Genomic DNA, 14,061 nt, shown 5'->3' with positions numbered 1-14,061 from the left:
GATGAAGTGGTTTGTGTATACATATTCAGCCATAATGGCACCCACTCCAGTGCTCTTGCCTGGAAAATCCCACGGACGGAGGAGCCTGGTAGGCTGCAGTCCATGGGGGGGTCGCTAAGAGTTGGACACGACTGAGTGACTTCACTTTGACTTTTCACTTTCATGCATTGGAGAAGGAAATGGCAACCCACTCCAGTGTTCTTGCCTGGAGAATCCCAGGGACGGGGGAAGCCTGGTGGGCTGCTCTCTATGGGGTCACACAGAGTTGGACACGACTGAAGCAACTTAGCAGCAGCAGCAGCATAAGAAAGAATCAAATCTTGCCATTTGTGATAATATGGATGGATCTTGAGGGCATTATGCTAAATGACTTAAATCAGACAAAGACAAATACTATATGATCTCACCTATCAAATTTCAAAACAAAGATACAAAGAACAGATTGGTGGTTGTCAGTGGCATGGGCTGAAGGTGGGCAAGATGGTAAAGAAGGTCAGAAGTATAAACTTCGAGTTATAAGTCCTGGGGGTACAATATACACTATGGTATAGATAATAATACTGTACTGCATACTGCATTTGAAAGTTGTTCAGACAGTAGATCTTATAGGTTCTCATCACAAGAAAAAAATGTTGCTGTCTGGTGACTAGACTTTTTCTGGTGCAATGCATGTAAGTATTAAATATGTTATACTCCCGAAACTAACGTCATGTGCCAACTAGACCTCAGTTTAAAAATAAAAAAGACCTCAGGATGTCTTTTATTTGGATTACAGTCAGTTCACAAGTCATCTTTTCCTCTATGGTGGTGGTTTTCTAAGTGAACAGCAGTCCACCAGTCATGGTATCAATGTAGGGGGTCATTACCTGCATTTTGGGAAACAGGATAGAAAAATAGTGTACCACATTCAGTAAATTTCAGTTTGCTTTATGAAAGAAACAATTTGCATATACCCAAGTGTGCCCTGGACCATCATGTACAGCTGTAATTGTCACACGTGGAAACTGTAAACAATTATTCTAGGAGTGAGAGAGGAGAGGTGAAAACATAGGCAAAACGTCCATGCTGAGGACCGAATCTGCCTCGCTGCTCCTTGACTGGTGGTCCAGAAGCACAGTGGTGTGATTTTTAATCTTTACTGGCTTAGTTGCATCGTGAGGAGTCTTCCCCGCAGTATTCGGACTCTAGTTGCAGCACGTGGGTTCCGGAGTACCCAGGCTCAGTACTCGCGGCGTTGGGGCTCAGTTGCTCTGCGGCATGCGGGATCTTAGTTCCCCGATAGGGATCGAACCCACATCCTCTGCATTGCAAAGTAGACTCTCTACCATTGCTCTACCAGGAAAGTCCCAGAAGCACAGTTCTTGATGGCAGTCAGTATTCTAGGATTATTCTCTGGGCTCAAAATAGGGACTCAGCTAACTCTTGTCAATTCGGTATTGAATAACTTGCCAAAGACCACCCAACAGAAGACGGAGAGCCTAGTGTCATTTCAGAGCAGGATGACGGCCGTCCCTAAAGCGGCTCCATCTTGGCCTGAGTGCTCGCCCCCCTGCTGCCTTTATCCTTGGGAGCTCATGAATCTTCCGGCTAATTGCCTTTCTGGCCCCACGACCCAGTTATGTCCATCTTCAGGCTGTCCACTTACCATTAAGTTCTCTTTTTTAAAAATCAAATTTTTCTATATATTTTCGTTTTGGATTAAAAATTTTTTAAAGAAAACAGCTTTATTGAGGTATAACTTATATACCAAAACTGCACATCTTTAATGTGTTCAATTTGATGAGTTTAGACATGCACCCAGTTCTGAAACCATCACTACAATCAAGGTAATAAGTATCTGTCACCGCAGATTCATGTTGTATGGCAGAAACCAACACAACATTGTAAAGCAATTATCCTCCAATTAAAAATGTTAAAAAATATCACTGCCAAAAGGTTCCCATTCCCCTTTGTTGGGTTTTGTTTTTGTAAGAACACAGCATAAGGCCTACCCTCTTAACACAGTTTTTAAGTGCACAATATAATATTGCTCACTTTGCTGTACAACAGAACTCTAGAATGCATTCATCTCTCCTAACAACCTTCACACCCACTGAGTAACAACGCCCTGCTTCCCATACCACCTGTCTCTGGGAACCACCGTTTGCTTCTATGTGATTATTCTAGACCCCGTATGTAAGTGGAGTCATGCGGTATTTGTCCCTCTGTGACTGGTTTACTTCACTTAGTATGACAATGCCCTTTGGTACATCTGCGTTGTCACATAAGGCAGGATTGCCTTCTTGTTTTCGAGGCTGAATAATACTCCATTCTATGTACTACCACATTTCTTTATCCATTCATTCATGGAGGGACACTTAGGTTGTTCCACTTCTGGGCTACTGTGAATAATAAAAAATGGTAAATTCTTTCTTTTTCTGGCTGTGCTGCTCGGCTGGGTCTTGTTGTGTGCGGGCTTTCTCTGGTTGTATGTGGAAGCTTCTCCAGGTGTGGCGCGTGTGGGCTTTCTCTGGTTGTGTGTGGGAGCTTCTCTAGGTGTGGTGTGTGTGGGCATTCTCTGATTGTGTGTGGGAGCTTTTCTAGGTGTGTGTGCAGGCTCTCTCTGGTTGTGTGTGGGAGCTTCTCTGGTGTGATGTGTGGGCTTTCTCTGGTTGTTTTTGGGAGCTTCCCTAGAGGTGTGTGTGGCCTTTCTCTGGTTGTGTGTGGAGCTTCTCTAGGTGTGGTGTGTGCGGGCTTTCTCTGGTTGTGTGTGGGAGCTTCTCTAATTGTGGCGCGTGTGGGCTTTCTCTGGTTGTGTGTGGAGCTTCTCTAGGTGTGGTGTGTGCGGGCTTTCTCTGGTTGTGTGTGGAGCTTCTCTAGGTGTGGTGTGTGCGGGCTTTCTCTGGTTGTGTGTGGAGCTTCTCTAGGTGTGGTATGTGCGGGCTTTCTCTGTTTGTTTTTGGGAGCTTCCCTAGAGGTGTGTGTGGCCTTTCTCTGGTTGTGTGTGGGAGCTTCTCTAGGTGTGTGTGTGGGCTTTCTCTGGTTGTGTGTGGGAGCTTCTCTTGGTGTGGTGTGTGCGGGCTTTCTCTGGTTGTGTGTGGGAGCTTCTCTTGGTGTGGTGTGTGCGGGCTTTCTCTGGTTGTGTGTGGGAGCTTCTCTAATTGTGGCGCGTGTGGGCTTTCTCTGGTTGTGTGTGGAGCTTCTCTAGGTGTGGTGTGTGCTGGCTTTCTCTAGTTGTGCTGTGTGTGGGAGCTTCTCCAGTTGTGGTTCACGGGCCTCTTTAGTTGCCACGTGCAGGATGTTAGTTCCCCAACCAGGGATTGAACCCATGTTCCCTGTCTTGGGAGGCAGATTCTCACCCGCTGGACCACGAGGGAAGTCCCCACAGTTAAGTTCTAAACTGCCTGAGCCCTCAGGTGTCCAGCTGTGTATAAAAAGACCCCGATTTGGCCCAGTTTCATGCTGGATCTTTCCCCTCTACTTTGAAAGCTTCAAGCTCTCCAGTTCCACCCCCGTCACTGATATGATTGATCTCCTCTCTGCTGTCCTCATCGTGGACACTGTGATGGTCAATTCATCGCCTGTTGAATTCTTTTTTAGTTACTTTCAAACCTCAATTGGGTGGGTCATTCACTTCCTACTCGTTTAACTGTTTTGAAGGGATGACATCACACTCTTCACAGGTGAAAAAAATAGCCTGCTGGAGAAGTAGGTACTATTTGGTTTAATTTTCAATTCTTATTTATATCTAAAAGCAGCTATTCCAACTTTCTTTTCAAACTGCACCCCCTCCCCTTGGGGGCTCTTGCTGTTGACAAAGATGAGGAGGACGGTGAACCGTGCCCCTCTCCTCGCTCCCTTTGCTTCTCAGCAGTGACTGTTGTGGTTTGGTTTTCTTCCCTGGTGACTGTTCTCAGCTTTTGCTTGCAGGGCCAACTGTGCTAGTCTTGATCCAATCAGGAGAGAGAGAACACAGTAATTCAACCAGAGAATTACTAACTATAGCAAGGGCTGGAGTCATGAGGAACTGGTTATTAGGAAACAAAACTCTTAAAAATACAGTAATAGCAGTTATGACGGGTGGCCACAACCCCTGGGGCTGAGATAACACCCCTACCCCTGGGGTTTGTGATCAGACCTTGCTGGGAGGGTTGCTAGAAATCCACCATCTTTCAAATCCTCACACATTTAATTATGCAGAATTTTAAAGTTACATTTATTAATACTGCCAAATGTCTGATCTCACCAGAAAGGTCTTTTAGTATTGGGAAGGTATCAGCTCACTATTACCAGAAACCATTTTCCAAAATTATAATTGTTGCTTGAAAGCTCAAATTTTTTTTCATTGGCAATTAACACACACACCCACCCAGTTCTTCTTCTTGAAGGAGGTCACTTCATTCATTGTCTAGACAATGTCTGGCAATATCCGTGTCTGCATGACCACTGGTTTTCTATCAGTAATTATTTCAAGTAATAATGGTGTTCAATGAAAAATGGGGCACTCTAGCTCACAATGCAACCAGTTGCACACGTGGTTTTCCTTTGGACAACCCCGCTATACTATGGTATGAAGCCTTTAAGGGTCACGATTTAATAACAATTGTCCCTGCTGCACCAAGGGTGTTCTTCAGTGCAACTGTCTTCCTCCCCTCCCCCCGCCCCCGACTGTGAGTAAGAAACTGAGGACACCACTGGCTAGATTGGTGCTCAGGTGCAGCAGTGGGTTGCTTTTGCACCATCTTTGCAAACATCAACATGTGAAAGGACAAGTGCCGTCTTAGGAGTTCTGACCTCACAGAACCCCTGGAAGTGTCTAAAGGACCTACCTGCAGGGCGTTCACAGGCTGCACTTGGAGAACTGCCGAGGAAAGTTACAGGGGAAAGAAAATGGGCTTTGAAGTCTGAGCTAGGTGACAAAGGGTGAGTGCCTTCGTTTGTAGAATGAGACCAATCCACCTTTAGATTTGTAATGAAAGGTCAAAGTAATGTTTGTAAAACGTGGCATTCAGAAAGTATTGGTCTATCCTTAAGACTTTAATATGACTGTATAGAAACGGATTGATCAGGTAAACTCTGGGGAAATCCCTGGTGGTGCAGTGTTTAGGGCTCGGCGCCCTCCGTGTCCAGGACCCATGGCTTAGGTTGATCCCTGGTCAGAGAACTTGAATCCCACAAGGCATACTGAGTGGCCAATAATAAGAAGAATAAATTCCAACTTCTCTGAGGGTCCAGTGCTTAAGACTCCATGCTTCCATGGCAGGGGTCATGGATTCAATCTCTGGTTGGGGAACTAAGATCTCCATGCAGGTCCCCTAAACATAAATACGTAAAAATAAACTCCAACTCAACCTTCAGAAAGAAAAGTCACTAACGAGTATTAGCATTGGGTATTCTTCAACTGTGGTGTTGGAGAAGACGCTTTTGAGAGTCCTGCGGACTGCAAGGAGATCCAACCAGTCCATCCTAAAGGAAATCAGCCCTGAAATTTCATTGGAAGGACTGATGCTGAAGGTGAAGCTCCAATACTTTGGCTGCCTGATGCGAATAGCTGACACATTAGAAAAGACCCTGATGCTAGGAAAGATTGAAGGTGGGAGGAGAAGGGGATGACAGAGGATGAGATGCTTAGATGGGGCCACCAACTAAGTCAGTTCAGTCGCTCAGTCGTGTCCGACTCTTTGCGACCCCATGGACTGCAGCACCCCAGGCTTCCCTGTCCTTCACCATTTCCTGCAGCTTGCTCTAACTCATGTCCATTGAGTCGGTGATGCCATCCAACCATCTCATCCTCTGTCGTCCCCTTCTCCTCCCACCTGCATCTTTCCAGCATCAGGGTCTTTTCCAATGAGTCAGTTCTTCACATCAGGTGGCCGAAGTATTGGAGTTTCAGCTTCAGCATCAGTCCTTCCAATGAATATTCAGAACTGATTTCCTTTAGGATTGACTGGTTGGATCTCCTTGCAGTTCAAGGGACTCTCAAGAATCTTCTCCAACACCACAGTTCAAAAACATCGATTCTTTGGCACTCAGCTTTCTTCATAGTACAACTCTCACATCCATACATGACTCCTGGAAAAACCATACCCTTGACTAGATGCACTGTTGTTGGAAAGTAATGTCTCTGCTTTTTAATATGCTGTCTAGGTTGGTCATAGTTTTTTGTCCAAAGAGCAAGCGTCAAGAGGCTCTTTAGTTCCTCTTCACTTTCTGCCATAAGGTTGGTGTCATCTGCATATATCTGAGGTTATTGATATTTCTCCTGGCAATCTTGATTCCAGCCTGTGCTTCATCCAGCCTGGCATTTCACATGATGTAAAAAGCCTCTTGATGAAAGTGAAAGTGGAGAGTGAAAAAGTTGGCTTAAAGCTCAACATTCAGAAAATGAAGATCATGGCATCCGGTCCCATCACTTCATGGGAAATAGATGGGGAAACAGTGGAAACAGTGTCAGACTTTATTTTTGGGGGCTCCAAAATCACTGCAGATGGTGATTGCAGCCATGAAATTAAAAGACGCTTACTCCTTGGAAGAAAAGTTATGACCCACCTAGATAGCACATTCAAAAGCAGAGACATTACTTTAGCGACTATGGTCCGTCTAGTCAAGGCTATGGTTTTTCCTGTGGTCATGTAAGGATGTGAGAGTTGGACTGTGAAGAAGGCTGAGCGCCGAAGAATTGATGCTTTTGAACAGTAATGTTGGAGAAGACTCTTGAGAGTCCCTTGGACTGCAAGGAGATCCAACCAGTCCATTCTGAAGGAGATCAACCCTGGAATTTCTTTGAAAGGAATGACGCTAAAGCTGAAACTCCAGTACTTTGGCCACCTCATGCGAGGAGTTGACTCATTGGAAAAGACCCTGATGCTGGGAGGGATTGGGGGCAGGAGGAGAAGGGGACAACAGAGGATGAGATGGCTGGATGGCATCACTGACTCAATGGACGTGAGTCTGAGTGAACTCTGGGAGTTGGTGATGGACAGGGAGGCCTGGCGTGCTGCGATTCATGGGGTCGCAAAGAGTCGGACACGACTGAGCAACTGAACTGACTGAACTGACTGACTGACTCTGTATATAAGTTAAATAAGCAGGGTGACAATGTACATATTTGACATACTCCTTTCCTGATTTGGAATTGGTTCTTTGTTCCGTGTCCAGTTCTAACTGCATACAGATTTCTCAGGAGGCAGGTGAGGTGGTCTGGTATTCCCATCTCTTTAAGAATTTTCCAGTTTCTTATGATCTACGTAGTCAAAGGCTTTGGTGTAATCAATAAAGCAGAAGTAGATGTTTCTCTGATATTCTCTTGCTTTTTCTGTGATCCAATGGATGTTGGCAATTTGATCTCTGATTCCTCTGCCTTTTCTAAATCCAGCCTGAACATCTGGAAATTTATGGTTCATGTACTGTTAAAGCCTGGCTTGGAGAATTTTGAGCATTACTTTACTAGCATGTGAGAAGAGTGCAACTGTGCAGTAGTTTGAGCATCCTTTGGCATTGCCTTTCTTTGGGATTGGAATGAAAATGGACTTTTTCCAGTCCTGTGGTCACTGCTGAGTTTTCCAAATTTGCTGGCACATTGAGTGCAGCACTTTGACAGCATCATCTTTTAGGATATGAAGTAGCTCAACTGGAATTCCAGTTGAGCTTTGTTCATAGTGATGCTTCCGAGGGTCCACTTGACTTAACCTTCCAGGATGTCTGGCTCTAGGTGAGTGACCACACCATCGTGGTTATCTCGGTCATGAAGATTTTTTTTTTTGTACAGTTCTTCTGTGTATTCTTCTCATCTCTTCTTAATATGTTACACTTCTGTTAGATTCATACCATTTCTGTCCTTTATTGAGCCCATCTTTGCATGGAATGTTCCCTTGGTATCTCTAATTTTCTTGAAGAGATCTCTAGTCTTTCCCATTCTGTTGTTTGTTAGGTCCATGAATCAAGGCAAATTAGAAGTGGTCAAACAGGAGATGGCAAGAGTGAACACTGACACATTAGGAATCAGTGAACTAAAATGGACTGGAATAGGCGAATTTAATTCAGATGACCATTATATCTACTACTGTGGGCAAGAACCCCTTAGAAGAAATGGAGTAGCCCTCATAGTCAACGAAAGAGTCCAAAATGTAGTACCTGGGTGCAATCTCTCTGTTTGCTTCCAAGACAAGCCATTCAATATCACTTAATCCAAGTCTATGCCCCAACCAGTAATGCAGCTGAAGTTGAACAGTTCTATGCAGACTTACAAGACCTTCTAGAACTAACACCCCAAAAAGATGTCTTTTTCATTGGAGGGGACTGGAATGCAAAAGCAGGAAGTCAAGAGATACCTGGAGTAACAGTCAAATTTTACCTTGGAGTATAAAATGAAGCAGGGCAAAGGCTAACAGAGTTTTGCTGAGAGAACGCACTGGTCATAGCAAACACCCTCTTCCAACTACATAAGAGAAGACTCTACACATGGACATCACCAGATGGTCAATACCAAAATCAGACTGATTATATTCTTTGCAGCCAAAGATGGAGAAGCCCTATACAGTCAGCAAAAACAAGACTGGGAGCTGACTGTGGCTCAGATCATGAACTCATTATTGCAAAATTTAGGCTTAAGTTGAAGAAAGTAGGGAAAACAACTAGACCATTCAGGTATGACCTAAATCAAATCCCTTACAATTATACAGTGGAAGTGAGAAATAGATTCAAGGGATTACATCTGAAGAAGTATGGACAGAGGTTCATGACATTGTACAGGAGGCAGTGATCAAGACCATCCCCAGGAAAAAAAATGCAAAAAGGCCAAATGGTTGTCTGAGGAGGCCTTACAAATAGCTGAGAAAAGAAAAGAAGCTATAGGCAAAGGAGAAAAGGAAAGATACACCCATTTGAATGCAGAGTTCCAAAGAATAGCAAGGAGAGCTAAGAAAGTTTTCCTCCGTGATCAATGCAAAGAAATAGAGGAAAGCCAACTCAATGGACAGGAGTTTGGGGAAGCTTTGGGAGATGTTGATGGACAGGGGAGCCTGGTATGCTGCAGTTCGTGGGGTTGCAAAGAGTTGGATACGACTGACTGACTGAACAACATTCTTCATGGTTGATTGATTCATTTCACTTTTGAAGTTATATTTATGTATCCTGCTTTAAAATGCGCATTCGAAAGATTTACTGCCTAAATGAGAGTGGGGTTGTAGCCAACACCAGCTCTTTACACAGCCTAGGCACCATGCTGGGAATGGATCAGTCAGGAGAACATCATCTCTTCCGCGTCCCAGTGGACTCAAGGGAGAGCTAAAGCTCTGGTCTGAACTGTGAGTGTTTCCTGAAATCTAACACCAGATCTTTGATCATTGTAGGGTCATAAAATGTTAAAGCTAGAAGCCACCTTTGGAATGACAAAGCCCAAACTCCATTTTACCCTAAAACAGCAGGTTCACAGATGGTGAAATAACAGAGATGCTTGTGGTTAGAACATGGGCACTAGAGTCTGATGAACCAGGAACAGTTCTGTCTTATTCTCTTCGTTGTCATTTTCCCATAAGACAAGTTTTCTAACTTTTCTGAACCTCAATTTTCTAATCACCGTAACCACCAATAGGAGTATGAGATAATACTCCTATTATTAGGAGTACTGAGGATTGAATTAGGAGTAGTGAGGATTGAATGAGATAATAATGCGTGTAAAGCATTTAACACAGGCCCTGGCACATAGTAAATGCTTGATAAGACACTACTTTGCCAACAAAGGCCCGTCTAGTCAAGGCTATGGTTTTTCCTGTGGTCATGTATGGATGTGAGAGTTGGACTATAAAGAAAGCTGAGCACCGAAGAATTGATGCTTTTGAACTGTGGTGTTGGAGAAGACTCTTGAGAGTCCCTTGGGCTGCAAGGAGATCCAACCAGTCCATCCTAAAGGAGATCAGTTCTGGGTGTTCACTGGAAGGACTGATGTTGAAGCTGAAATTCTAGTACTTTGGCTACCTGATGCAAAGAGCTGACATTTGAAAAGGAAAGGTTGAGGGTGAGAGGAGAAGGGGACGACAGAGGATGAGATGGTTGGATGGCATTACCGACTCAACGTGGGTTTGAGTGGACTCCGGGAGTTGGTGATTGCCGGGAGCCAGCACGGGAGATCCCACCCATGACAAGGTCATGTGGAGAGACCTGATGGGCAAGGTGAGTCAGGTCTCAAGGGGTCCTCTGCCTGAGCATCTACCCTCAAACCAAAATCTGTCTATTTACTGTCTGCTATACTATACTCTTCTGACATTACAGGAGCTATCCCCGACCACCTTTCTCTGGAAAGACTTAACTTAGAGCTCTAGTTAACAGTCTCCTGGGCATAAAAAGAATGTCTCGGCTTAAACCCCTCTGATGGCCCTCTAACTTGCCTGACAGTTGGAGACTTTTACAACTTGTGACTGTTTACCGCCCCCCAACTGCGAGAGGCACGAAGCTTAAAACATCTTAAAGATATAGAGCCTTTTAGAGCTAAAAATTAGTTTGGTGAAGGGTTCCATTGTTGAGTTAATGTTTGCTGCCAGGCCTCCATATCCTTTATCTTTTAGGCACCTGGGAGGATATTAATCAATGTAATCGGGATGCAGAAATAGGAATATAGTAGTTTTGATGTTAGCAACACTAGACTTTTGAGTTAATGAATTTTCTCTTTGTTATAAATCACTGTACTCCTCTTTCATTATTATAAATTGTTGTGTCCTTGCTATGTAAGAATGTAACTTTATTTAGTGCTTTCTGAGAGTGGCACCAGACTTTGGGAAGAACAACACTATTACCCTTATCAGAAAAGGGCTATAAATGTTAACTGGCCTTCTGACCAGAAGATGATGTAAATCACCTAAGACTTGTGTATACAGCTAGGTATGCAGAGAGAAAGCCTGGTCTCAGTAAGAGTCAGGGCTGCTGACGCTGCATAATTTTGTATTATCCATTGATCTCTATGTACAATCAAAAGTATAAAAAGCCTTTCTGAACAATAAAGGATGGACCAGTTTCTCGGACCAGCTTCTCGAACTGGTTTCTTGGAAATCTGGCTCCCCCCGTGTCTCTCTCTCTTTCTCCCTCTCCCTCCCTCTCCTTTTCAGGCTGAATTCCCATCTGGAGCACGGAGGCTCACCAAGTATACTTACCTGCACTATTCAAACGGGTGCCAGTGGCCTAACGTAGATGGTGCAAACCTCTTGTCTCGAGGTTTTATTAGTTATCCACGCAAACCAAGTTATTCAGCCTCTTTTCTCCACTGAATTTTCCTACTATACTGTCCTTTCCTAATCTCTCTTTATATTTCTAATTAAATAGTCCTTTCCCAGACTCTGACTCTGTCCCCGCTTCGAATTCCCTGGATCCACCCAGGCTGGGCCCCAGCAGGTGATGGACAGGGAGGCCTGGCGTGTCGCGGTTCATGGGGTCGCAAAGAGTCAGACACGACTGAGCGACTGAACTGAACTGAACTGAAAAGGTTTGGAGTGGAATCCCTTTTGGTTAAGAAGATGCTCTTGTAAAATCAATAAGTAAAAAAAGCCAAGCATAATTGGATACAAGCATGTGTTTGGGGCTATTAGCAGATAAGTAGAATGAGATGCTCTGTGCACAACATGATAAGGGTTTTGGTGCTTTTTTTTTTAAAACTTCTTTATGATAATCATCAGTGCAATTTTTTTTCCCCTTCAGTATAAATTCAAATGTCTTATTGTGTCATACCTGGTCATATTAAATTTTTTAACAATAATACAAAAATAGAAGAAATATAGGTAACCTCATCCCCCCTCCCATTTTTTTTTTTTTAAACAAATGTTGTCTTACAAAAGCCTTGGATTTTCAAACATTTACTGCATTAAAGCTGCCTGTTGCCAACTCTCTTAGAATCTCCTTTGGGCAGCAGTCTTGAGAATGCCACTCACGTAATTACAGTAATGAAAGTAATAAAAATATAGCTCATCTACTATTTTTAATTCCAGATTTAATTCCTGGAAACAGACAAGTTTGGTGGCTAAAGTGGAGATACCATCTCTGTTTTCAAATGAGGTACAACTATAAGGTAATATCCCTGATGTTACTGTGTGGGTCTGTGTGTAGGACAGCCACAAACACAGTTTTATATATCTTTTCAACAGTGGGGAATCCAAGGACCTCAGATGAAAAACTCCAACTTTCGAGAATCTCCTTTGGCTCATTTAACTAAGGGATCTATTAACGCTCCAGCCATCGGGTGGCTGGATACAGGAGACTCTGGTCGATCTCTGGGTTGGGAAGATCCCCTGGGGGAGAAAATGGCAACCCACTCCAGTATTTTTGCCTGGAAAATTCCATGGACAGAGGAGTCTGGCAGTCCATGGGGTCACAAAGAGTCAGACATGACCACGCAACTGAACACAAACACACAGACTTAAACATGCAAGACGCATGCACGCATGCACACCCTCAGAGGCCACGGTGATTTGAGCTATTGAGCGCTCCCTGCAGACGGGAGCTAAGAACAGTAGCTCAGCACAGTTGGAGCCCTGCTTTCCAGTCACAGCACTGCAGCTGAGCAACGATCTGGCTCCTAGCATGGAAGAGGATGGACGTGACATTGCACTCCAGCTGACATATGTCAGTTACTGCGTTCTTTTTAAGTGCTTTATTCATTTAATCCTCACAGAAACCCTAAATCGTGTTGCCTCCCTTTTATAGCTGACATGCAGAGGGACCAGAAAGCCAAGTAATTTGCCCAGAAGTCACAGAATAAGCGGCCGAGTTGGGATTTGAAATCAGCTATGCTGAGCTCCAGAGTCAGTGTTGGTGTCTGTGCTATACTGATAAGGATCTTAAGCCACTTGAGTGTGTTTTTCAGAATCTTATAATGTAGGAGTTTTGCTTGTTTTAGCAGATGTCTCATGTAAAAGTCATAGGAACTTGGGACTTTCCCGTTGGTCCAGTGGCTAAGACTCTGCACTCCCAAGGCACAGGGTCCAGGTTCGAGCCCAGGCCTGGAAACCAGATCCTACCCACTGCAACCAAGGGTTCGCGTGCCACAACTAGAAGATCTGGCTCACTGTGAGGAAGATCGAAGATCCTGCATGCTGCAACTAAGTCCCGGCACAGCCAAATAAAGAAATAAAAGTAATTAGAAAAGTCAGAGGAAAGTGGACACGTCACTTAACTGCTCCAAGCCTCCCTCTGTCATCTGAAGAAATAGGGAGAACACAGAGCTATAAGGATTTCTTCAAAAAATGGATACAAAGCTTCCGGTATTTAAGAGGCATGCTGGCCATTTCCTACAGAAGGAGGGTCAAATATAGAATATGTTGTCCACTTAATACTTACTTTTTACAGGGTGGGGGGCACATTATGAGAAGATTATTATGATTCCACTTTAATAAAATTCTGCTTAATTTCATGAACAATCTTCCCTATTTTTAACATTAATTCCTTTTTGTTCATATGACTCATTTTAAAAACTATACCTTTTTCTCCTTAAAAACAATATATGCGTTGTTTGTAATAATATAGAAACCAGGAAGAAAATGCCCATAATACACTTACCGACAAACATCTCAACATTTTGATGTGTAACCTCTTTCTACACACAAATACATTTAAATAAAACTAGCATCAAATTGTATATACTTTTTGCAAGCTGCTTTGTTTTAAAAATGTTATCATGGTGTAAGCTATTACGTATAGGATGGATGAACAACAAGGTCCTCCTGTTATTATATATAGCACAGGGAACTATATTTGATAACTGGTAAACCACAATGGAAAAGAATATTAAAAAGGAATGTATATGTATGTGTGTGTGTATATTCAGTTCAGTTCAGTTGTTCAGTCGTGTCTGACTCTTTGCGACTCCATGAACCGCAGCATGCCAGGCCTCCCTGTCCATCACCAACTCCCAGAGTTTATTCAAACTCATGTCCATTGGGTTGGTGATGCCATCTAACCATCTCATCCTCTGTCGTCCCCTTCTCCTCCTGCATTCAATAATTCCGAACATCGGGGTCTTTTCAAATGAGTCAGCTCTTCGCATCAGGTGGCCAAAGTATTGGAGTTTCAGCTTCAACATCAGTCCTTCCAACGAACACC

This window comes from Capra hircus, chromosome 19 (assembly GCF_001704415.2).
Source record: "Capra hircus breed San Clemente chromosome 19, ASM170441v1, whole genome shotgun sequence".
NCBI classification, from domain to species: domain Eukaryota; kingdom Metazoa; phylum Chordata; class Mammalia; order Artiodactyla; family Bovidae; genus Capra; species Capra hircus.
Note: the sequence above shows the minus strand (reverse complement) of the source record.